Here is a 24,708-nt window from a genome sequence, read left to right as displayed (position 1 = left end):
CACTTGGAATAAAATCATCACAGTGAGTGCAAACTGTATCTGGATAAGGACCAGAGGTGCAGCTGAATCCTTCCTGGTTTTGGACCAAGAATATGAACATCGAAACACTGGAAAGTGCTGTAGAGGGGAATTTTAACCAAGGCTAATTCCTTTCTACCAAGAAAATATATGCAAATGAGCTGGAGAACAGAAGCCCTTGTCTTCTCTGGATCTCTTTGTCCACAAAATGCAGGAGAGAAACCGGGGGCACCTCTCTATGTCGTCTGGGCAGGACGTCAACTTTCCACTGGAAATAGTGGAAGTGAGAAAAAGGAACTATTTTCCTGAGATTTAAAAGTCAAAGTTTATTTGCATAGAAGTTGATCACAGTTGAGCTTAGGAGAAAGGTGACAGTTTATGCCTAAGGTTTATATTTCTTTCCATTTTGCTCTATATTCGATCCTTTTAAATGCTGAAAACCAGCCACTGGAAAGATCAGAGCAAACCTGACGTCCCAACCTAGCAACTATTCAATAACTGGAGGCCTGTGTTTTGTTTATTAACTTTCCTCTTTATGTCTTATTTTCATATCATTAGCTTTCCTTCACCCTGATCTCCTCAATAGTTTTTACCGTATTATCTGCATATATAATTTGGTACGCCACTTCACATTCTTTTTGAAATGCGTCTAAAGAAATAAAATCTGTCATTTCTGTAAGGTGTGGTAACAATAACATGTACATTTTGAATAGAAAAACCAAAGAAACCTAATCGCAAGGTTTATATCCCACTTCTTAGTTATCCCCAACTGGAGAAGTCCTTCCTGACACACCTGTTATGGTGCTCACGTGACGGCAATGAACAGAACCCCAGAGTTAATATCTAAAAAGAGATGATGAGCTCCATTTGCAACTAGCAAGGGGGTGAAACTGTCACAGCCTGTAAAAATGAAGAAAATGATTATTTTTTTGAATGGGCCATGTCTCGCTCTAGCCTCTGCAGAAGTTAACAAAAAAAAATAACTGGTATAAATCTGTGTGAATTGATAGGGATGAGGTGCAATTCAGTTATGACCATCGAAGTCCTGCTGGATTATCACACTCCAGACTGTGAGCACCTGTTCTTCTTTCCTCTGAGGATAGAGCAAAAGGCAGGAGGGTGACCTCCTTGTATAAGAATTCTTGATGCATAGACAAGATTTGAAATAACTTTAATTGTTTTGATTGTCACACACCGCACTTATTACCTTGGTGATAAAAATTCCAGCTATCTCTCCATGCACACATGCAAACATATCTTTTTCTAACAAATTGGAGGTATATATTGTACCTTTTTGAAACTTGCTTTTTATTTACATAATAATATCTCGTGAATATCCACACCAATGAGTTACAAGCTACAACATCATTTTAAAGGCTACATAGAAATCCATTCTGTGAATAGAACATCTTTTATTTATGTATTCACCTGTTTTGTGCATTTAAGGTTAGAAGTGTTTTTTCTTTGTTTGGGGGGTTTTGTTTGGGGTTTTCTTGTTTGCTGTTAAAAACAGCACTTGAAAATCATCCTTGAAATTAAATCACCAGTGCTTCCATGAGTTTTTCCTTTGAAAAAATTTTAAGAAGTGAAAATTCTGGGTCAGTTTGTCTGTAAATTATATAAAGTTTCTCATAGGTAGTTCCAAATTGCAGAAAGTTTGAAAAATCCAGTTTACATCTGGAAACCATGTCTTTATTTTTTTTATTTATTTATTTTATTTATTATTTGTGGCTGCATTGGGTCTTCATTGCTGCACGCGGGCTTTCTCTAGTTGTGGCGAGTCGGGGCTACTCTTTGTTGTGGTGCACGGGCTTCTCATTGCGGTGGCTTGTCTTGTTGCGGAGCACGGGCTCTAGGCGCACGGGCTTCAGTAGTTGTGGCACACGCGCTTACTTGCTCCGCGGCATGTGGGATCTTCCTGGACCAGGGTTGAACCCATGTCCCCCCTGCATTTGCAGGCGGATTCTTAACCACTGTACCACAAGGGAAGCCCCTGGAAACCATGTCTTTAAAAAGATAATTATTTAAGTAATCATAGAGAACAATCAGAAGATAATATGACCAAAATATGGAAGTCAAAATCATTCATAGTTTTGCTGTCCCGACATAATGTCTGTTATTGCCTTGGAATCCACCACCTCTCTCTGTCTCTCTGTCTCTGTCTCTGACTCTTTCTCTGTCTCCCCGGTATCTCTGCCTCTGTCTCTTTCCCTCTCTTGCCCCCAAATCTATCTGTCTACCTACCTACCTATCTCTTGCCCTCTCTCTCTCTCCTCCCCCCGTCTCTCTCTCTTTCTTGCCCTCTGTCTCACTGTCTCTGTCTCCTGTGTCTCTCTATCCCTCTGTCTTACTCTTTTCTGTGCCTCTCTGTCTCATTCTGTCTCTGTTTCTCTCTCCCCCGTTCTCAACGTCTCACACGGGGCTTTGTGGTCTGGGCGGCACTAATAATTCCCCACACGCGGGCAGAACCTGCGAGCTGGCACAGCACTTTCTCATGTTGTTATCACCTTTTTCCAGGCGAGACCCCGAGGCTCAGGGCACTCGCTCCTTGCCCGAGGTCCACAGCTCCTAAATGTCTCCAAGTCAGGATTTTCAAGACTCCATGCTGTCCCAGACATTTGCTGAGCCCACACGTGTGTCAGGCAGCTAAACCCAAACCTCACCCAGCCCCAGGCTGTCCCCAGGGAGTCAGGGGTCCCACCAGGACAGGGACTGGGGGCAGCGGAGGAAGCTGCGGACACTAGCCGTCTGCTTCTCCCCTCCACCCTCCGCCCTCCTCTCCTCCCTGGACACCAGGCTAACTCATGCCTCAGGTCTCAGCCTCCGAACTCATGCCTCAGGTCCCAGCCTCCGTGCTGCCTCTCCAGGAGCCCTCCCCTCCCCACACCCGACTCCAGTTTGGCCGCCCTCCTCGGGCCTCTCACAGGAGCCACTTCTCACCCCTGGCCTCACACGCTCACACACATGCTCTCATAGCTGGTTTCCCTGCTGTCCAAGGCCGAGCGTCCCTGGACTCAGGTGGGATCTGGACCCACCATCTCCTCTCCAGTGCCTGACACACAACACACACCAGGGAAGGTTTGGTAAAGGAATGCACAGGGTCATTCTGGGCCCCAGCAGCCCTCCCCTCCCCTTCCCCCTCCTCCTCTCCCTTCCCCCTCCCCATCTCTTCTCTTCTCCTTTCTCTCATCTCCGCTTGTCTCCTCTGCCCATCTCTGTCTACACTTTCTTCTTCTTTGATCGCATCAAATCCCATGACTTTAAATACCACGTCTACACTCTCAGCTCCCAAATGTTTCTGCCCTGAATTCCAAACCCAGTATCTGTACTCACATGGCCCCCAGGCATCTCAAACACAACACATCCAAAAACAAGCTCTGGGTGTTCTCCCCGAAAAGCCAGTTGTCCAGCATCCCACCCCCAGCACCATTCCGGGTCTGTGCCCTCTCAGTAAGCAACATCATCCATCCACCCAGTCGCTCAAGACAGAAATCAGGAGTCACCCTTTATTCTTTCCTGTTCCTCATCCCCTACGTACAGTCCGCCAGCTAGTTCTGTCTACTCTACATGCAAACTATGTCACACTCAGTACCTCCCTCCCTCTCCATTGCCAGCACTGCAGCCCAGGCACCACCATCTCCATCCTGGATGATGGCGATGACCTTCCCCCTGGCCTCCTTTCCTGCCCCTGTCCTACCACTCCCCACACAGCAGCCAGAGGGAGCTGCTTCTTACCGAAATCAGGTCAACTCACTCTCCTGCTTAGAACCTTCCAGTGGATTCCACTGCCCTAAGAATAAACCACATTTCTCATCCTAACCTAAGAGGCTCTGCATGATCTGGCCCCTCTCCACCTCGCCAGCTCATCCTGGGCCTCTCTCCCCCTGGCTCACCACCTCCAAGCTCCTCTAACCCTTTCCAGCCTCCAGGACACAGCAAACCCATTCCCGCCTCCAGGCCTTTGTCCATGCTGTGCCCCCTGCCGGGGTCTCTGGTCCCTCTCCTGTCTAACTCTTCCCACCATTCAGGTCTCTCATCCTTATATGTCACCTGTGCAGAGAAATCTTCCCTGACCTTGCACCCTCTCTAAAACATGTTCCCTCGTTATCCTGTCTCAACGTACGACTTACCACAATGTGTATTATATTGACTTCCCTTTAGATGCTCTCCAGTAGATGCTCCATAGGGCAGAAACTAGGTCATCACATAGCAGGTGCTCAATAAAAGTTAACTGACCAAATAATGAAGTGGTTAAGTGTGCAAATCTGCCACGTGACAGCTGCATGACCTTGGACAGCGTCCTGCACCCTCTTTGCCTCAGTGTCTTCAGTTATAAATTGGAAAGAAGAATCTGCCTCATAGAGGTATCATAAGGAGTAAATGAGATGAGGTTAAGTGCAGTTTTTCGCACAATAAATGCATTAAAAGCACAATAAGTAAATAAGTGCTCAATAGATACAAGTATTTTTCAACACATTTGTTGGTTGAATAAGCAGCCCTATAAAGCACGTATTCAGAGATGGGATCCAAGGTTCACAAAGAGGGAGTGACATTTTCAGGGTCACCTGACTAATGAGTGTGGCGTTAGGGTCCCCTCCCAGGTCTGTCCCATGGCAAGTGTGTCGATGATGTGTCAATTCTCCGAAACAGGGTGTACGTGGGGGCCATGGTGTATAGACAGTGGTTGAATAGACCTGGAGTTCAGAGACCAGCAGGGCCAGGGGAGAAACAGAATGAAGAGAATGCAGCCCTGGTAGAGGAATAGCCCAGGGTGCGGGGACGGAATGGGAGGGACATCAAGTGATGGCCACATAAAGACTTACTTACACCCAATTTGCCTAAGTAGAAGGGAATTTGGATCTCCATGTCCTGAGTTTAATGTGGGGTCCTGGAGCAACCGGCAGACTCTACATGCTGGAATTACCTCCTCTCTGACCCTGGAGACTCTCCTATCCCTGCCAAGGTGGAAGGGCGGGGTGGGGTGGGGGACTCAGGTGGCAGAGTGTCTCCCTTGGGCATCGCCTCAGGATGCTGAGGCCAAGGGAGACAACGCATCAGCAGGTGGGCTAGGGTCCAGGCCCATCCTGGAAAAGGCTGACTGTGAGTTTCCATGGAGCCCATTGCCATGGTAACCAAACCTCAGCAGCAGGACTCCAGCAGAGCCAGGAAAGACAAGCTCCTTTCTTGTCCATATCCCAGGAGCCTAACAGGAGGGGGGTGCGGAGGGAGGTGGGGACAATCAGGCTTTCTGAGCCAGGATGGAGGTGGGGGCAGGGAGAAGTGGAGGTTGTCTTCCTGCTCAATGGGTCAGCCATAAACCACAGGAATGTGGCACCCTATTTCACGCCTCCGTGCCTTTGCTCACCAGTCCTTCCCGTGGGCTGCCCTCCCGCAACCTCTGGCTCCCCGAGTACTCCCCTCAGCCATCCGTGCCTCACTTTTTACCTGCTGACCCTGCAGGCAGAATCAGCCCCTCCCACCTCTGGCCACCCAGAGTCCTTCTTTCTCATACACTCCCAGTATGTCTGGCTCCCCCAAGAGCTTGGGGAAGGTAGGTGGTGGTTAAGAGCACAGGCTCTGGAGTCAGAGAGACCTGAGTTCAAATCCCAGCCCTGCCAATAACATGTGGGGTGACTCTCAGTAAGCCAGGTATCCCTCTGAGTCTCAGCTTCCTCCCCTGCCACTTTCCAGCTGTGTGATCTTGGGCAAGTGTCTTTTTTTTTTTTTTAATAAATTTATTTATTTATGGCTGTGTTGGGTCTTCGTTGCCGTGTGCAGGCTTCTCATTGTGGTGGCCTCTCTCATTGCAGAGCACGGGCTCTACAGCACAGGCTCAGCAGTTGTAGTGCACGAGCTTGGTTGCTCCGCGGCATGTGGGATCTTCCCGGAAGACCAGGGCTCAAACCCGAGTCCCCTGCTTTGGCAGGCGGATTCTTAACCACCGCATCACTAGGGAAGTCCCATCTTGGACAAGTTTCTGAACCTCTCTGAGGCTCAGCGTCTTCTGAGAAGTGAAGTGATGCCCGTGTCTGAGGCACAGTCACTATGTAATAAACGTCAGTGATTATTCCCGGCTCTGCCTCTCTGTCCCGTTGGGAGTGGAGTTCCAGCCCCCACCAGGCCCAGTTTGTCCCCGGGCTCACACCCAGATCCCCACCCCTGTACTGAGCCCCTCTTCTGCCAGGACTCAGGCCTGGCATTGCCCATGATTTTCAGGGAAGGGTCTTTGAGGCACGAAGTCTCCCTGGCACTCAGAACAGAGCTGACATTTCCAGTCCAACGCCTGTGAGGAAGCCTTGTGATGGAGGATAGATCCCCCTGGGCATGCTGACAGCAGGGCCAGCCTTTGGGCTGTGTGTGTGTGAGTGTGTGTGAATGGCTGGTGGCAGATGTTCTGATACACACTCAGACACACACACAGTCACGTCGTGTACCCACATTCTCACAAATTCTCTCACACACACACCCCACAGAAACCTGACAAAGGAAGGTGCAAGGGCATCCCTGGTCACTTTGGCTAGTATCCCAGAGGCCACCCTGTGACCCTATTTCTCCCCAAACTTCCCCCTCTGGAGCCCAATCCCAAGGCTTTCTGTTTTTATGGAGCAGGTGAGGGGCAAAACAGCAACCCTTCTCAGTCTCCTGAACCTATGACTCAGGCTATGGAAGTGAAAAGGCCAGGTCAGCAGCCAGACAACGGGTCTATCTGGACACTGTTCTCTACCTTTGGAAGCACCCAGATACCTGGGATCGTGCAGATAGCACTCCTGCTCCCAGCCCTGCTGAAGTGGGCCCAGCTAGGGACTGTCACACTGTCCCCCATCCTGCTGCCACCTCTCTTTGAGTTCCCTAGCTGAGGCTTGGGTCTCCAATCCCCAGCCCTTCTGTTCCATCCTGAGCATCCGAGTCCACAAGGAGGAGGCAAAGCCACACTCCCTGCCTTCCTGGTGTCTCTCCATAGCCATCCTGAGAAGCAGGCAGGGAGGTGGTCACCTCCCCCACGCCACAAAGCTGATAAACACTGAATGACACTGATGGAGCCCTTACTCTGTGCCTAAGTACTTTACTGGTATTGTCCCTTGATCTTCATGAAAACTGCATAAGGGAGGAGAGCTTGTAGTCCCCATTTTATAGATTTCTTTACCTTGGTAAAGAAATACGGCTAAGAGGGTATTCCCCAACGCAGGGGGCACGGGTTCGATCCCTGGTCCGGGAAGATCCCACATGCCACGGAGCAGCTGAGCCCGTGCACCCTAACTACTGAGCCTGCGCTCTAGGGTCTACGTGCTGCAACTACTGAGCCTGTGTGCTGCACCTACTGAAGCCAGTCTGCCTAGAGCCTGTGCTCCACAACAAGAGAAGCCACTGCAATGAGAAGCCAACGCACCTCAACGAAGAGTAGCCCCCACTCACCACAATTAGAGAAAGCCGGCACGCAGCAACGAAGACCCAACACAGCCAAAAATAAATTTAAAAAAAAAAGAGGGTATCCCCATTGGAATTTAAATTCAGTCTGGGTGCAGAGCCCAGGCTCTTGAGTATTCGAAACATTATGTCTCCTCAGCCACACTGCACTGAGCGCTAGGGGCCCAGTTCCCCTCCCAAAGGACTGTGAGATCCATGCAAGCAAGGGACAGAGGCGAGCAGAATGCCAGATCCATTCACTCATTCAGTGAATGTTTATTGAGCCCCTGCCACGTGCAAGGCCTGCACAAGGCTCTGAGAAGCTGCAGTGAAAAGAGCAAACAAAGATCTTTGGTCACATGGAGCAGTCATTTTAGTAGGGGAGACACAATGAACAAGGTAAATAAGTAAAATAATAGTTTGTTAGGAGTAAGTGCTAAAAAGAAAAGTAAAGCAGGGAAAGGGGATTATGAAGTGCTGAGGGGTGTGGGAGACATTCTGATTCTAAAAAGCCAAGGTGAAACTTGTGTTAAGACCTGACGTGAGCAAGGCCGTGCACTACTCACACGCATCTGGGAGAAGAGGACTGCAACTTGCGGGAACAGCAGGTGCAAGGGCCCTGAGGCAGGAGCGTGGCTGGGTAGCCCAGAATCAGCCTGGCCAGTGTAATTGGAGTGAAGTGAGAGGAAGGGGGAAGGTTGGAGTAAGGTTGGATGAGGCCAGGGGGCACCCAGACCTGGATGGTGAGACTCGTGTGGTTGATCATGAGGAATCTGGCCTATACTCAGGTGAGATGGGAGGCCATGCAGTGAGGTGACATGACAGAGCTGCCTGGAGGAGGGGGCTTTAGACCTACAGCCAAGTGGGCTTTCAAACACCCAACCCCTGAATTAGACAGATGTCACCTCGGGTCATTGGCAGCACTGGGCCACCAAAGGCCTCCCCAGAGAGGCAAAGCCAGCCCGCCGAGACCACCTGGTATCAGAGAACCAACCAGAACATAGCTCTTCTGCAGGCCCAGAGGGAGCAGGGCTGAGTTCACTCAGTGCCTTCCCCCATCTAGCTCTTGAGCAGCAACAGGGATCAGGGACAGGCAGAGAGAGGCCAGGAGTGTCCACTGGTAGATGCCCCTCTGCACCCGTCCTCCCCATCACAAGCAGTTTGGTTATTAAAAGGCAGGGAATGAATCCGGCTCAGGTGTCCAGTGGTGGGGAGCCTGGCCCAGGCTGGGAAGGCTCTGATTATTCGTGTCTGCAGGGCCACCAGCTCCCTTTGACAGGAAGAATAACCCCTCAGGTCTGCAGAGAAGTGTACATTCTGTAATGTGCTTCCCATTCAAAGGAGGGGAAAACTGAGGTCCAGAGAGAGGAAGCGTTTGCCCGCAGCCCCACAGATAAGTGACAGAGCTGAGATTTGAGCCCAGTCAGCTTCACTCCACACCTACTGGCTCTTCCACATGCCCTAGCTGGTAACTGGGTTACCATTTAGGGTTAGCATTTCAGCCGAGGCAGCAGCGCCGTCTCTACTTGGAAGCTGTATGGGAAAACTTCCAAGAGGGAGCACATTTAGTATGAAAAATAATGAGGCACGGGCTTCCCTGATGGCGCAGTGGTTGAGAGTCCGCCTGCCGATGCAGAGGACACGGGTTCGTGCCCCGGTCCGGGAAGATCCCACATTGCCGCGGAGCGGCTGGGCCCGTGAGCCATGGCCGCTGAGCCTGTGCGTCCGGAGCCTGTGCTCCGCAACAGGAGAGGCCACAACAGTGAGAGGCCTGCCTACCGCAAAAAAAAAAAATAATAATAATAATAAGGCGTGTATTTTACCACAATAAAAATATAAATAAAACAATAACAACAAATAGTAGATATAAAATGGCACCCTATTAACTATACTTACCAACGAGCGTGTGACTCACAGTGATGGTGCCTGGTCGTTGTGAGCACTGAGTATGTGCTAGGACCACGCCAAGCACCTTACAGGCTCCATCTCTCAGGAGACCACCACCCTCGCATTCCAGCCTTCACGTGTGCAACTCTCAGCTATTTCTTGGCATAATTTTGAGGGCCAGTGACCTCAGAAAGCTTTGCCTTCTCTGTGCCTTATGACAGGCTCTTGAACAGGCCCTTTCCTTGTGAAGCCAACACTCAGAAAAATCCTGCCCTGGGGGTCCTCACGCCGTCCCTTAACTAGCTGTGAGGCCCTGGACACGATTTCCTCAAGGTGAGATGAGCCTCAAGTTCCTCCTCTAGACGATGGAGGAGAGGTTATTTGTGTTGCGTTGCTCTGAGGTCTAAATATGAGAACCCATATAAAGCAGCTGGGAGTCCATGACACAGGGTATGGTGGCTACCAGTGGGTGGGAATTGGTCCCTATTCCTGCCAGACTGGGAATAATAGAATGCTGCTTACAGCAGTGGCTTTCAAAATAATATATTGCACTTTTCAGCCTCTAGATCTGTGGTTGCCATACTTTAGCTGCCTCTGAATCTTCTGGAGGGTTTGTTAAAACAGCTGCTGGGCTTCTCTAGCAAGAGGTTTTAATTCTCCAGGAGAGCTGGGGTGGAGTCTGAGAATCTGCATTCTAATGAGTTCCCAAGTGTTGCTGGCACTGCCGGTCCAGTGTCGACTGTGAGGACCACTGTTCTGGCTCTCAACCTTGGCTGCACATTTGCCATTGACCTGGGAGGGCACTGAGGCCTGGGGTTGCACCCCCAGAGATTCTGCTGTAACTGCTCAAGGGTACTGCCCAGCACTGGGAGTTTTGAAGAGCCCCGCCCAGGTGACTCTAAAGTGCAGTCAAAATTAAGGACCACTGCCCTGAAACAGAGGAAGGAGCTAAACAGATGCTCAGCCACCTGCCACACCCACCAACTGCTAATAGGGATCGGCTCTGGGGATGGGGTCAAAGAAGCTACATCATTGCTAACAACAATAAAAGCTAATGTTTCTGGGCACTCACACGTGCCAGTCACTGTCCTAAATACTTTACATCTAATAATTCATTTAATCCCCATAACAAGCCCATGAGTGGGGTAATAGCAATATTCCCAATTTACACTTGTGTCTAACTGATACACAAGGAAGTTGGGTCATTTTTCGAGGGTCAAACAGCCAGAAAGTGATGGAGTGGGATTTGAAACACTGGTGGGTCCTCACTTTGACCACTGGGCCACAGAGAATTAATTTTTGTGAAATAAACATGTCTTCAATTGGGGCAGGAAATCCCACTTTGCATCTACTTTTCGCTCTGGAAGCCTTTCAGGGACTTTGGGCCAAATGCGATGTGATGCAGACTCATAAATATGTCTTTGGCTTACATTTTCCAAAGCACATTTGCAGGCTTTCTTGTATTTTGATGGTAACTCTCACTACCACCCTTCCCCCAATCCATACTCCAGCCAAATAAATTACTTTGTAATTTAATCCAATTAAACCAACATTTATTAAGTGCATACCTTGTGCCAGTCACCAGGCTACAGCCCGAGGACACAGAGATGCTGAGACTCTGAGACTCTGGGAGGAAGCAACGTGCCCAAGGGTGATTTCAAGGCAGAGCCCAGCAACTCCATCCAGTGCCCTGGCCCCGAGGAGCAAGGAGCAGGGAGAGGAAAGTAGCGGTGCAGGCCCTGCAATGCTGGGCTTTCCTCCCACGGAAACCCACAGGCCTGGGATCAACACAGCCTCTGAGGGCTCTGGGAGAAGGGACTCCATGTTGGCGGCTAGCAGGAACCAGGGGAGGGGCATGAACATCCAGGCTTAGAACAAGCAGCAGCTGCGGCTCAGACCTGCACCTTGGCTCTCTCCCTCCCCGCCCCCAGCCAGGCGCCTTTCCTACCAAAAGGGGCAATTACTCCAGGCAACCTGGAAGGCCCTAACGGGGATCTAATTTCCCAACATGACTGATCTGGGCTTTTATCTCCAGATGAGATCAGACATGAAATCCCCGTATCTTTGTTCATGTTAATGTGTAAATGTGACTAAGGTAAATAGCCATCATTTTTGTCACCCCATTTTGGGCACATCTTCATATTTTTTTTAAACCATATCCAGAAGCCTTAAAAAGAGAAGTAGTCCAAGCCTCTCTCCATCTCTGAGAGGCTCTGCTGACAGACAGGGGGACAGCAGACCGGAGAGGACCTTGCCTAAGGTCACACAGCGAGCCAGTGTCAGAGTCCAGACCAGAACCCAGGACTCCTGAACCCTAGCCAGGTCTTCCTGAGGTTCTAAAGGACACCCTTACCTGACAAACCTGCTCTTATGTGTCCCAGTCTTTAAGTGGCCTCCGTAGCCACCATTATGCTGGTCACCCTAGCCCAGACTTCTCCACAGACAGCCCCACCTGGACATCTCACAAGCACCTCAGGCTCTGTGGGTCCAACTCTAAATTAACCACCTTTCCCTTGAAATCGTTCCCCCCTCCCCATGCTCCTTCTCCTCCCATCCTCAGCGGCTCAAGCCAGAACCATGGGTGTTACCCTGGGCACCTCCCTCTCCATCACCCCCACAGCCTCTAACGAACCAGCAAGCCCCATCCCTTCTACCCGTCATTTCCATCTCTTGAACGCGTCCACTTTCCCATCCCCTGCACCGCCACACAGATGCCGGCCTCTGCATTGCACCCCTCATCTACCAGAACAACCTCTCCCCTCCAGTTCATGCTTTCCTTTAACAAAAGCCGGAGCCCCTACTGTGGACTGGCACTGAGCTCTGTGCTGGGACTCAAGGTTGAGCAAGACAGATGAGATCCCAGCTGCCAGCAAGAGTGCAGGACACCCACATCTGACCATGCCTCTCCCCTGCTCAGATCCCTTGGGTGGCTCCCCATCAGCCCTGGGATCAAGTGCAAACTCCCAGGTATTCACATTCCTGGACCCTCTACCCACACGGATCTATCCACACTGGTCTCCTGCTATCCTGCCCCACCCAAGCTGATCCAAACGAGCTATTATCCATTCTCCCAAACACATCAGCTCAAAGGATACCTTCTCCAGGAAGCTGCCCTGGCTGAGCCCTCACACCTGACAGAATGAGTTTTGTCCTCCTCTGGAATCCCAACAAAACCCAAGGTTTGTATGTCTCCCTCCCTGGCTGAGCTGTAACTCCTGGAGCCCAGGAGACTAAGCCAATGCCAGCACAGAGCAGTCTCGCCCCGAGAGGCACCCATATGTTGTGTTGATGGATGGACGGGTGGAAGGGTAGAGAAGTGCAACTACCTTTTTCGGTCACTCGTTCCAGTGCCTACGCACTTGTCGCTTTCTGGAAGTTCCTCCAGCTGTGTTACCTAAACCTCTCTGCTCTAATTACTGAAGTTTATGCCTGTTCCTCCTCTAAGGCTGTCCTCTCCTCCCTTCTTTGCTCCAAAGCACAGAACGTCCGGCCTTCCCCTTGACTGGGTGACAAGTCAACAAGAACAAATACCTGTGAGGCACATCAGAGAAAGGTCTAGGCCGGGCCCTCACCAGGGTCTCAAGAGCTGGGCCCGGGGCCCAGAGCTTTCCAACAGACTCGGGAAGAAGGTGCCTCGGAGGCTGACGAGGCAGGCCTTGCGGTTTGAAGCAGTGAGTCACCTTCTGGCTGCAAGTCAAGGAGCTCTCACTGCGCCCTTGTTTGGAGAAGACACCCGCCAGCAAGACAGGAGGGAGAGGCGGCCGGAGAGGCAGAGCTGCCAGGAGAGACAGGGAGATGCACTCGGAGTCAGAGGGACCCTAGGGCAGAGACAGAGGGTGGAGAAGAAGGGGCCACCCAGCCCTAAGGGAGACAGATACAGACAGAAGGACCCAGACAACCCGAGACAGGAACGACGCGCAGAGAAAGAGAGAGGAGAAATTCAGGCGCAGGGCAGCGGGAGAGGAAGAGGGAGCGAAGGCAGAGCGAGGCATGCAGCAGAGGGCCTAATCGCACGACTGAATCGGAGATGGTCCCAGGGCTCCCAGCGCTCTTTCCTCCCCACCGCATCTCCCACCCACAGCCCCGCCCCGACCTGGACAAAAGCGGAGCCAATGAGCTGCAAGGTCTGGGCATTACGTCACCAGAGCCATCTGCCATTGGTTGACGCAACCGCCCGGGCGGGCTGTTGCTATGACAGCGCAGGCTGGCGCTGGGCAGGAATGAGAGGAGGAAACTCCGGGTGGGAGAAGTTTCCAGGTCTTTCGAACCTATGGCGGGGCCCGGGGACTCCCCCGTCCCCCACTCAGCCCAGGGACCTAAACTCCTCCAGAGGCGCTCATTCACACACACACCCCATTACTGCCTAGCCCCCAGTCCCGGAACCGAGCACCCATCCATTCACCGTGCAAACAGCAGTGAGCACCATCCACCGTCCAGGTGCCGCCTGGGTTCTGCAGATACAGACATGAGCACACCTCATCCCCCACCTCACAGAGCCCCCAGTCTGAGCAAGCCAACAGTCCAGCAGAAAATCACAAGGCAGTATGTTGAGGACTCAAAGGATGGCGAGCACCGGGCCTGTGGGAACACAGAGGAGGAGGTCCCTACTCAACCTGGCAGGCCAGGATGTCTTCCAGGAGAAAGGGATGCCGAGCTGGGACCTGAAGGAATTAGCCAGATGAAGAAGGGTGGCGAAGGGAATTCCAGGCAGAGGGAATGGCCTGTGCAAAGACTGGGAGGCAAGAGAAAACAAGGAGCACTTGGGGCCCTATGGCAGGAAACTAGATGGTGGGGCAGAGGAGGATTGAAAAGGAAGAGGAGTTAGGGTAAAGCTGAAAGGGGAAGCAGGAACAAGATCCCAAAGGGCTTGAGAGGCATGCCAGGGGATCTTGGACCGTATTCCCAGAGGGGTTTGAGGGCAAAGGTTAGGTTAAGTTAGGTTTGCATTGTAGAAAGGTCTTCACTCTTTTTTTTTTTTTTGAGCGGTACCCGGGCCTCTCACTGTTGTGGCCTCTCCCGTTGCGGAGCACAGGCTCCGGATGCGCAGGCTCAGCGGCCATGGCTCACGGGCCCAGCCGCTCCGCGGCATGTGGGATCTTCCCGGACCGGGACACGAACCCATGTCCTCTGCATCGGCAGGTGGACTCTCAACCACTGCGCCACCAGGGAAGCCCAGGTCTTCACTCTTGCTGCTATGTGGAGGATGGGCTTGAGGGAGCTATTGCAAGGACTGGTGGGATGACTAGGACCCCTACAGTGGAGACGGGAAGAGCCAAATTCAGGAGGAGGTAAAAGGAGGTGGCGCCACAGGTTCAGTGACTGAGTGGATGTCACCACCACACCTGGGAAGCTGGGAGGGCTTTCCAGGCATCCAGACAAGACCATCACGCCCCCTTCCAAACAACATCGATGTCCTGTGTATGCAACTTTTTGAGTCATGCTGCATTGAAAAGATGTCTATCTGTTTCCACGTCTGTCCCACCACACACACACACCCACACCCAGACTGTCATTCACCTCTGTGTTCCCAGCACTGGGCACAGAGCCTCATCCCAAGTACAAGTTCACAAAACTGATCTGAACCCCCATCATCCTCCACCCCATGACCTTCCCCTGGCCCCAGCCCCCATCCATCCTTCCCATCCTCTGTGTTCTTCTTTCCCCTCTCAGAGTTAAGCTGTAGCCACCACCTATGAGTGGGGCTAGTGCCCTCCTCTATCATGTCTCTCCCTCCTCTCACCCCCCAGCACAAAGGAAGAGTTTCCTCTCTGTTAGGTCAGATTTCAAAGACAGACGGGGCCTGTTTTCTGGTTAGCCGGGTCATTATAGTACCATCATAAGGTCGTTACTGGGAATTAAATAAGATCTGTTGGGCTTCCCTGGTGGCGCAGTGGTTGAGAGTCCTCCTGCCGATGCAGGGGACACGGGTTCGTGCCCCGGTCCGGGAAGATCCCACATGCCACGGAGCGGCTGGGCCCGTGAGCCATGGCCGCTAAGCCTGCACGTCCGGAGCCTGTGCTCAGCAACGGGAGAGGCCACAACAGTGAGAGGCCCGCGTACAGCAAAAAAAAAATAATAATAGAATAAATAAATAAATAAGGTTTGTTGCCTGGCACATAGTAACTATCCAATCCATCAGCCAGCGATGACATAATCATTACTGAGTGCTAGAGGAGGATGGAAAGGCTAGGAGCCTGATACGGTTCAGCTCTGCCCTGGAATACGGGGTGTTTGCTTAGCTCATCACAAAGTGGTGTTTTGACTCCTCATTGGTCACATGTACTTGTTATACACTCTCCTGGGGAAAACACAAGACAAAGTGTGATGGTGAGACAAGAATCATGGATTTTTGTCATAACACCACGTTAATACCATCAAACCTCGCCTACAACCTTAATACGATGGTTACAGATATCCTCTCCAAAGGAACAAAGGTAAGACAACCTGGAAGCTTCTTAAATGTCAAGAGAATCAATCCAGATCTTATAATCAAGGACTCTTCATGATGTCAGAGCTGGTAGTGCCCTTAGTTGGAATTCTCTTGTTCAACCTTTGGGGGTTTTTGTTTGTTTTTTGTTTTGTTTTGTTTTGGGCCACGCCGCACAGCTTGCAGGATCTTAGTTCCCCAACCAGGGATTGAACCCAGACCCACGGCAGTGAAAGCGTTGAGTCCTAACCACTAGACCAGCAGGGAATTCCCAACCTTTGATTTTAGAGATGAGGAATTGAGGGCCAGAGAAGGGAAGTGACTGCCCAGAGTGACACAGTTGAGTTGTGTGGCAGAATCAGGAGATACTGTAAGTGTCCCAACTTCTACTTCACTGTACTTTTCCAATTCTGGTCTATCTTGCAGTTGAACAGTAGCTAGAACTTTCTCCAGCCCAGGGCACATTTGGGGTCTTCACATACATTACTACTTTAGAGATTAATGAAAACCCTGAAAGGTGGGTATTATTTGAAAGTTTCAGAGAGATAAAGTGACTCACCCAAGACTACACAGCCTACTGGATCGAACCCAGGTCTGTCAGATTCCAAACCCCACATTCTTGGCATGACAGTGTGTTGACTCTAGGACCACTCGATATGGTTTGTTTGGGGCTTGTGGGCATCAGAGCACGTGGCCGGTACAAGCACTGGAAGGAGAAGAGGTGAACCCCTCTATGTGACAAAAAACAAAAGAGGTCCTAGAACCTCTTGCATGTTTGTGTTTTACACACCCACCCTGTTTTGCAGAAGCACTCCTTAAAGTAATCATAGGACTCATAGAGTTACATCCCAGCCTGAGGATTTAGCAGGGGACCACCTGGGAAGCTGATTTAAAGACTGGGGCACGTTTACATCTCTGAATGAGAGAAGGTTGCCATGCAGGGCCACACAGAGGTTTGCACCTGGGGAAAAGGTGCCAGCAAGCTGGAAGGTAGGTGGCAAGCAGGGTGGGGTTAGTAGGTTCTGGGCTTCCATGAATTGAGTATTTTGAATTTTTCTTACAGCCCAAGGAAAAGGGGGTCCTCCCTCAGTGCCCGGCTTCAGGGTCTCTGTTAGTTGGGAGTGTTGTTGTAACCCAAGAGTACCAGAATCTGGTAACAGAAGAGGCTGGGTTGTTGGCTTAGCAAAGTGCCCACAAGGAGGATTGAGAGTTTTTAGTCAGGATCTCAAAACTGAGTCAAGACAGCAATTATGAAATATTATATTGAAGGAAGACAGCTAGGAGTAGCGGGTGGGGCTGGGGTCTGTTTTAGGAACAGAGCTGATGGGACTTATCGGTGGATAGTCTGCATGTTGGCCCTGAGGAAAAGAGAGGAATCTTGAATGATCATGAACTTCCAGAAACAGAGGGGCTGGTTTTCAAGACCAGCTCTCCCATCAAAAACAAATAAAGATGCTCGATAAACATTTAAAAGCTGCTTCAGAGCAATGAAGAATGGACAAGATCACAAGAAATGAGCAGGGCAAGTTGGATGGAAATATAAAAACCCAGAGAGGAAGGTGATCACAGAAGCCACTTCTGCCCTGAGGACATTGACCAAGAATAATACAGAGCAGACACAAATAAACAATGTCAAAAATAAAAGGGGAAGGGGCATCAGTGTGGATGCTACAGACATCAGAAAGAAAAGGACATGTTTAAAATGTTCATGCCCAATAAATTTGAAGTTCTAGGTGAAATGGACAAATCCCTAGAGAAGTAGAGCTTCCTCATACCGACTCAAGAAAAAAAAATGTTACAACCACTTTGGAAAAGAGTTTGGCTTTTTCTGGGAAAGTTGAAAATAGATACACCCTGTGACCAACAATTATAGTTCTAGGTACATACCTTAACCAAATTCATGCATTTATGTATCATAAAAATGTATAAGAATATTTTTAGAGGCACAGAAGCACATTTATACTAGCTAAAAATTGAAAACAACCCAAATATCCATCAAGAGTAAACTGTGGCATATACATTAGAGTGGAATAATATGCAACAATAAAAGTGCATGAACTAGAGTTACACACAACGACAGGATGGGTATTAGCAACATAAGTTTGAAAGGAAGAAAGAAGACATGAAAAAAATGTATTCAGGGTGATTCCATCAATATAAAGTTCAAATACAGGAAAAACTAAAATATAATATAAATACATATATTTTTTTTCGAGATTTACAAGAAACTTTTGAGTGCTGGCAATGTTTTTCTTGGCCTAGATGGTAGTTACATGGGTGTTTATTGGTTAAGTTAGCATTTATTTTTTTACATTCTTTCTGTGGAAAGGGTGCAACTAGGCAACTGGATGAATAATGGTGCCAACTTTTGATCTGGAAATAGTTTCAGGAGAGGGGATGAAGTGGGAAGATGGAAAATCCAGAAACAAAAGTTCCATTTTTACCATATAAAACTTGACTTGTCCACTGGACATTCAAGAGGTGATCTTGAGTATGCAATTGATTATAGAATTTCAGAAAAGAGACCCAAACTCTCCATTTCAACTGAGTGGAAGAAGATATTTACAACAGACGTATCTGGCAAAGAACTCACATCTAGAACACATAAAGAACTCCATCAGGGACTTCCCTGGTGGTCCAGTGGTTAAGAACCCGTCTTGCAATGCAGGGGGCACCGGTTCGATCCCTGGTCGGCAAACTAAGATCCCATATGCCAGGGCAACTAAGCCAGCGTGCCGCAACTACAGAGCCCACGTGCTCTGGAGCCCGCGCGCCATGACACGACTAGAGAAAAACCCGCGCACTGCAATGAAAGACCCTGCCTGCCACAGTTAAGACCCGATGCAGCCAGTAAATAAATAAATATTTTTTAAAAGAAAGAACTCCAACAAATGAAGAAAAAGATAGACAACCTTCTAGAAAAATGGGCAAGAGACTTGAGCACACTAGGTATTAATGTAAGAAATTATACAGTGAGTAGTTTTATGGGAATGTAGTGAAATGCAGTGGCATGGAATCCCCCTTGTTTATTTAAGAGACTGGCCATTTCCAAGAGAGGACCTGAGATGTAAGAAATTGAAACCTATATTATTGGTTACGTTCCAGCCAAAAGGCAAGGGTTCAGAAAGTGCTGAAGACATGGCCAACAGCATCTTACCTTGTGATGGAGGCCAACCCATCTGATGCCTGGAAAGTCTACCTATGCTTGGGCCTCTGCTGGTCTTGAGCATTTTTGACTGGTGTCCCATGGCCCAATCTTCAAGATTCAACCAAATAAAGTCACCCCACCCATGTCATGGACCTGAGTCTTCTACTGAGTAACCTTAGCTTTAATGCAAGACAGTAATGTAGTTCATCTTAATTAGGGTGAGAAATCTATAAATTAACTCACATGTTTCTTTTAACAAAGTAAGACAATAAAGAAATGAATCATAATATTGCCACTTTTATACAAGCTATGTTTACAGTTGTAGTAAACTTTATAATCATTGTTTTGTTTTATGGATGTTCTACTTGGGTTTTTTTTATCATGTATGAAACGAAATCTAAGCAACAAATTTTATGTCTGATTATATTTACAGAAGTTGTTTAAGTGCTTAGGAATAATTTGTTCATCATATTTGTAAGTCTCCCTTGTCAGGTGTTTGAAGCGTTTGAATCAAACTGAATTTGTAGTAATTTGTAACTGTAGTTTGAAATATCTAAAGGAATTTGCTTAATTAAATGTGTAAATGGCGTTAAAAGTCTATGGGAGGGCTTCCCTGGTGGCGCAGTGGTTGAGAGTCCGCCTGCCAATGCAGGGGACACGGGTTCGTGCCCCGGTCCGGGAAGATCCCACGTGCCGCGGAGCGGCTGGGCCCGTGAGCCATGGCCACTGAGCCTGCGCATCCGGAGCCTGTGCTCCGCAGCGGGAGAGGCCACAGCAGTGAGAGGCCCGCGTGCTGCCAAAAAAAAAAAAAAAAAAAAAAAAAAAAAAAAAGTCTATGGGAATTTAATCTATGAGATGTATGAGTTAATTGAATATGAATCAATGAACAAGTAAATGTGATCTTGCTTTTATATAAAAATTACTAAGTTCATAAGTAAAATGTGAAGATATATAAGTTGAAAGTGAAAGCTAAAGAAAGAGCTAGGGTCTAAGGTCTATAACTTTAATAAATTGAATAGTGATGGAAATGTAATTGTAATTATATCACACTAGCTGAATCCTAATATCTGAATGGCTTACAAAAAGAATAGAAAATATGTGTTAATTAATAGACACGTGTTCCTCACTGCCAGAGCGTTTACACTGTACACAGGTCCAGGTGGGAGAATGCAGTGTGCACTCCAGGTGAATCTCCACTGTTCTCCCATAGGGATTAGGCTTTTGCTTGATTCTTTTCCATACACTTTCCTTGTTTCTGCCAGACACCTGGGGGCACTCCCAACCCGGGTCCAATTCAGATGGACTCTAGCATTTTAACCTATCCCTGTACTTGTTATTTACCCTGTAGCACGTGTTCATTGTGGTACAGAAGGAAAACCTCCTTCACACCCTACACTGTATACATCAATGTACACAAACCTACTCCCTGATTATTCATGCAGGGTTAAATAATTGGGTAATATTTTAATGACAAAAAGTAGGAAATAATAATTTCTTATTGATTTCAGTTTTTCAATGCTTTATTTGAGGCAGAAATCCTTGAAAAGTTATCATTTAGGTGTTTAACAGTGTTTTTGAGATATTTGGGTTAATTGGTTGGGAGTTTGGATGAGGTGGGAAAACAGCTCCAAAGTATCACTTTCCTACACATCTTCAGGAACAGATTCCGTTCGTGTGAGGAGAAATGCCGCACTTCCCTTCTGGGCAGATAGCCCTTCTTGAAGAGAGGATGCAGCCTTCACTTCTCTGTTGTCACTGGAACACTTTAATTTCTCATTTGTTTTTCATCTTTACACGTAGAGACACCTGGGGAATCTCGAGGGAGGAGGATTGATTAGCCAGGAGGTGTCTTCCATTCCTGGGTCCTTGGCCGAGTCACCATGTTTATACCATGAGAACCTCCCCTACTGCTCCAACGAGATGTCAATGGATGTCATTACAGACACTGAGAAACGATTCAGCTCTCCCTGCACAAAGGATAGGCTTTGGGGCAGCTTTCTAAAGGCCAAGTTTCAGTTCCTAGAATGTAAATATGTGTCAGAGCCGGTGTGGGTATGTGTTGTCATCATCTCTTTTAACCCTTGAGTTTTACAGTGTTACAGTTTACAGAGTTTTACCCCTTGAGGGTCAGAGGAGGAAGTGAGGTCTCCCAGGGCACCCCATTAAAGAGTGTCGGCCCCCAGACAGGCCAATGCTTGTTTTTCCTCACTGCCTGCATTGTTTCTTACATTGATTAGAAGGCTTCTGTTCCCCTAGGCACCATTCTGTGGAGCTTCACACACAGAATGGGCTGTACAGTTGCCATTTGTCAAATGAGGAAACTGAACACAGACTTGGTAAGTAACTTGCCCAAGGATCCTCATCTGGTTCTGATGATGCCAAAGCCTCTATTTTTTCCAATGTCCAGGTCTACTCACAACTAGTTATTTAGGGCACGTGGTTAAATTACCAAGAAGTGACCAACATAATGATGAATGGAGAAGGGCTCAACACTCCAGTTGACAAAAGAGGCTCTGAGGTCCTTCATATCCAGAGGGTTAATGCAGGGAACTTGCTTTTAGACTTTTCTCCACTGTAGTAAAATGACTCAGTGAGTTTTCACTCAGACCTTGGGTGAACTGTGCTGAGAACTTGTTCTTCTGGGGAGTATGAACCATTTTCAAGTTTATTTTTGAGGCTGAGATGCTGACAAGATTTGCCACCCTCTATCTGGGAGCCGTAACCAAGGACAGTGGGTTTGATAGGGTCTCGGTGTGAATGTGGAGACCCTGAATATTGAGCAGCCCAGACGCCAGCTTCCTTGCCTCTGAGGAGATGCCGTTCTCTACCCTGAACTGAGACACAGTGGTCCATCTTGAACATTTTCCTTGCCTACCTCTGGAAAAGTCTACAACTATGAACTGGGGGAAATTGTTTCTGGCTCAAGAAAACTCTCAATCCCCAGCTCTGGAAAATTCAATTCTTAGGCCTGAGAAAACTTCCATCCATGGCTCTGGAAAACCCTCCATCCTTGGATCTGGAAAACACTGGTCCTGACCCTAGAAATCACTCCATTGCTGCCTCTGGAAAACACTTCATCCTAAGCTGTAGGGAACACTCCCTTCATGACTGAAAACTACCCTGCCCAGGGCTCTGGAAAACACAATATCCAAAAATCTAGAAAATCTTTTCATCACAAGATCTGGAGAACCAACTGCCCTTGGCAGTGGAGAATCCTCCACCCCTAAATCTGGAGGGCTTTCAGCTCTAAGTCTGGAGGTGTCTGAGTGGGGTGCTGGTAAATTTAACAGTGGGCTTTTGCTGGGGGAGGGGAACTACTGATCGGTAGTGTTTGCCGATTTCCGTGGCACTTGGAATACTCCCATCATGGCTGACTTCGAGCTATCAATCTGACATCGCTGAAAGGGGATTTGGGAAGGGATGCTACAAGCACCTTTTTTTTTTTTTGCGGTACGCGGGCCTCTCACTGTTGTGGCCTCTCCCGTTGGCACAGGCTTCAGCGGCCATGGCTCACGGGCCCAGCCGCTCCGCGGCATGTGGGATCTTCCCGGACCAGGGCACGAACCCATGTCCCCTGCATCGTCAGGCTGACTCTCAACCACTGCGCCACCAGGGAAGCCCGCTACAAGCGCCTCTTACCATCACCGGTAAGAACCGGCTGCCTCATCCTATACCATTCTAGCCCCCGTGGGTCGGGGACCGTAACCGTGGGATGTGGAGGACTCTGAGCCCCAGAGTGATGACTCAGTCTGGAGTAATCACAGCTCAGGGGTCTGAAGGACTCCCAGGCACTGGGTATGGAGGATTCCAAGGCATGAATGTAGCTAGCCCCTTGTCACTTATTTATGGCGTCCCTCTGTTAGGGAACCATTGACCAAAACTGCCCCCCAGGCAGGATGATAACCACTTGCTTGAGTTGTCTCACAACAGGGGGTCCCGAGAAAGAACGCAGAGCTGCCGCTGAAAACAAACTGGGAGAATTCGGGAGAGGCCAAAAGGAGGAGGACGGAGACATATGTCCTGCCCTAACCTCCCAGAAGCCCTCTCGCTGGAATCCCCATCTTGGCTGAGAGATGCATGCGCCACCAGGAAGGACCCTGAGTCAGACCAAATATGGGCCAAGCAAGATGACTGGCCAGGGCTTCCCTGGTGGCGCAGTGGTTGGGAGTCCGCCTGCCGATGCAGAGGATACGGGTTCATGCCCCGGTCCGGGAAGATCCCACATGCCGCGGAGTGGCTGGGCCCATGAGCCATAGCCGCTGAGCCTGCGCGTCCGGAGCCTGTGCTCCGCAACGGGAGAGGCCACAACAGTGAGAGGCCCACGTACCGCAAAAAAAAAAAAAAAAAGATGACTGGCCAGAGCCAACCTGGAAACTAACCCCATCACCATAAAACCTGAGACAGTGGGCCACGTGGCAGAGCAGTCCCCTGGGTTCCCTCACCCCACTGCTCTCTGCCCAGGCGCCCCTTTCCAATAAAGCCTTTTATTTTGTCAGTACATGTGTCTCCTCGGACAGTTCATTTCCGAGTGTTAGACAAGAGCCCACTCTCGGCCCTAGAAGTGGTTCCCCTTCCAGCAACACCTCTCTAAACCAATCATTTCAACTCAAAGATTTAAGGGGACATGACAAGCAAGAATGTTCTGAAAAGCTGACATTCCTAATGTCCTGATATGTCCTGCCTGCCATTAATGTACATATTGGAGGCATTTCCTCCCATCTGCGAGGCCTGGACTTCGATCACCTGGAAGGTGAGACCCATTTCAGGCTGCCGCATGGATGGAAATGGTATTTATTACAGGCACACGACCCCATCTGTGTGAGCAGAGAGGCCCAGGTGGAAGAACATGGGATGGTGAGTTTGGGCGGGCTACCAGGGTGAATTTGGAGGTCCTGAGACATTGCACAGACCAGTAACAGGCTCAGTGTATATCGGGCTTGAAAGGTGGGGGAGTGGTGGACCTGACTAAAATGGAGGCGTCGGTATCAAAGACAAATTCACATCTACCAATCGCACAGCGCCTGGAGGGCTGGCCGGAGACATTGCCCAGTTCAGCGGAGCAAAGACCTGCCCTTGGATCTAGTGGAGATACCCACTTCATGCAATTCCATCATACCTAGCCCAGAAGACACCCTGCCTGGGGACTGTGAAACCCCACCCTAGCTCTGAACAGCACCCATCATGAGCTCTAGAAAATGCTCAGTCTGTGGTTCTAGAAAGGTCCTGCCCTGTCTCCAGAACACTACCTTACTTCAGAAGGAGCTCTTCACCAACCCTGACCCCAGAGGACTCCCCACCCCTGGTTCTGAGGAAGGCCCGAGGGATGCTTCATCCCTGCCTCCAGAGAACATTTGGTTTCTGACTTTGGAGGGCTCATTCTGACAAATGCAGGAAAAAGCGCTTTGTAAAACTAAAAAGCTCTGCCTGGCATGCGGCAGATGCTCAATAAACGTGTGTGGAATGAAGGAGTGGTCCTTGGAGATCTTTGCAAACAGCAGTGCACAGCACGATCTTCAGATATTATTCTTAATGTGACTAAATAAAGCAGTTATTGGAGGTATTATGGGAAACTCCATATTTCTCCCTAGAGAGCTCTTTTTCTTGTGAGTTCCCACCAGACGGGGAGCGTAGGGCCCGGCTCACAGTGGGCATCAATAAACATCTGAGAGATGAATGGACACATGGATGGATAAATGAGGGATGTATGGGTGGATGAATCGCTGTGTGGATAATGAGTGAATGGAAAGATGGATGGAGTGGCTGACACATTTGCTTACTCAACAGCCACCTTCCTCTCCCCCTGCCTTCTTCCTTGCTATATGAA

Source organism: Mesoplodon bidens, assembly GCF_964165515.1.
Source record: "Mesoplodon bidens genome assembly, chromosome: 2".
Classification (NCBI taxonomy): domain Eukaryota; kingdom Metazoa; phylum Chordata; class Mammalia; order Artiodactyla; family Ziphiidae; genus Mesoplodon; species Mesoplodon bidens.
The sequence above is the reverse complement of the archived record's forward strand: the minus strand, read 5'-3'. Positions refer to the sequence as shown.